The sequence below is a fragment of the Arachis hypogaea genome, chromosome 8, assembly GCF_003086295.3.
Source record: "Arachis hypogaea cultivar Tifrunner chromosome 8, arahy.Tifrunner.gnm2.J5K5, whole genome shotgun sequence".
NCBI lineage: Eukaryota > Viridiplantae > Streptophyta > Magnoliopsida > Fabales > Fabaceae > Arachis > Arachis hypogaea.
The window spans coordinates 36072776-36074638 of NC_092043.1; the positions used below are offsets into that span (position 1 = coordinate 36072776).

The 1863-nt window shown below is 35.3% G+C and overlaps 1 pseudogene; it reads left to right on the plus strand.

Moving 5' to 3' along the window:
• The first annotated feature begins 725 nt into the window (after positions 1-725).
• On the plus strand, positions 726-1542 carry LOC112707248 (conglutin-like; annotated as a pseudogene).
• The last annotated feature ends 321 nt before the right edge of the window (positions 1543-1863 follow it).

Sequence of the window (1863 nt, forward strand, 5' to 3'; positions counted from 1 at the left end):
ATTAATGAACGAAATATTAAAATAGATTTAACTTATTATGCTAGACAGTAGACACATAGCTAAATGATATCATTTTATTTTAGTATATAATCAAGACAAAAATAAAGTCATTTTGAGAATTCAAAAATAAAATAATTAGCACATCATATAAATTATTATCACCTTTTTATTTTTATCTGGTTTAAATATCAAAATAAAAAACCTCTGTATCCAATGTGATAAATCAAAGTGAGCTTAACACTTTATTTGCTGATTTATAATATAGTGTTCGAAAAATCTCAAAAATTAATATAAAAAAATTTAAATTTAAAAGATTAAAATCATAAAAAAATATAAATAAATAATAAAAATATTAAATACTCAATTTATTAAGTATATAAATAATTATACTAATATTAAAATTTAAATGATAATTTAAAATATAATATAATTTTTATTTTATTGAACTAATTTTAAAATTTATTATTGACATTATTCGCAATAAAGTCTAAAATCATAAAAGTCATACATCTGAACAATTATTCACCAACAAAATGCGGCGAATTGAAGCCTGCTGCTGGCATGTGTAGTAATAACCAAACAAAAACGCATGAACGAGCAGTGAGACGTGGAAGCATAAAAGCAATAAATGAAGCAAAGTTAGCCACCCAACCCTCTTTCCCCTTCCACGTACCACACATGCAATATCCCATTTATCCTATAAATACCACCATGCACCTTCAACACCCAACTCACATTCGAAAAAACACACACACACATCTCAATCATCATATTCTTCAATAATGGTCAAGCTCAGCATCCTAGTAGCTCTCCTGGGCGCCCTTCTTGTCGTAGCCTCCGCGACAAGATGGGATCCCGATCGAGGGTCCAGAGGGTCGAGATGGGACGCACCGAGCAGAGGGGATGACCAGTGCCAGAGGCAGTTGCAGAGGGCAAACCTGAGGCCCTGTGAGGAACATATAAGGCAAAGGGTGGAGCAAGAGCAAGAGCAAGAGCAAGACGAGTACCCGTACATCCAACGGGGATCCAGAGGACAACGACCCGGCGAATCTGACGAAGACCAAGAGCAAAGGTGCTGCAACGAGCTCAACCGGTTCCAGAATAACCAAAGGTGCATGTGCCAGGCACTTCAACAGATCCTCCAGAACCAGAGCTTTAGGTTCCAGCAGGACAGGAGCCAGTTGCATCAGATGGAGAGGGAGCTCAGGAACTTGCCCCAGAACTGCGGGTTCAGGTCACCAAGCCGTTGCGACCTCAGTAGCCGCACGCCCTACTAAACAGACTAGTATAGTGCGTTTTGCTTACCCAACAAGAGAAATAACAATGATAATAATAAATAGCTTTTTTACAAGCTATTTCTATGTCTATGGTGTTTTGGTAGCAATAAAGATCATCACCATTTTATGTAGTGGTGATCGTATTGTCTGTGGCGAAGTTATATGGGGCACTTTGAAATGTGCTTTTATGGCATTGCCTGTGCTTTTGATAATGTAAAAGAGTTGTAAACATGTCGATGGAATAATAATCTTGTTTCTTTGGCAATTAGATGGCGTTTAACTAATATATATGTTATTTTATTGAATTTAAATTGAAAAGTTTAAATTATCAAAATTTAGAATGGAAGAAGAGGGGACAACTGTTTAAGCATAAACTAGGTATTATTCTATAAGTTAAGCATGAAGCTTGCAAAATAGAACATTCCAATGAGGAGACTAGAAATTAGAACATTGAGTGCAAAATAACTTGTTATTTAGTGCCTAAACTGCCTAATACTTTCCAATGAATCGATATAAGTTATGGGCTTAGTTCATTTTGGACTGTCTAAGCGTTTGTGTTTCTGTTTTAGTTTAGTTTTGAAAGCAT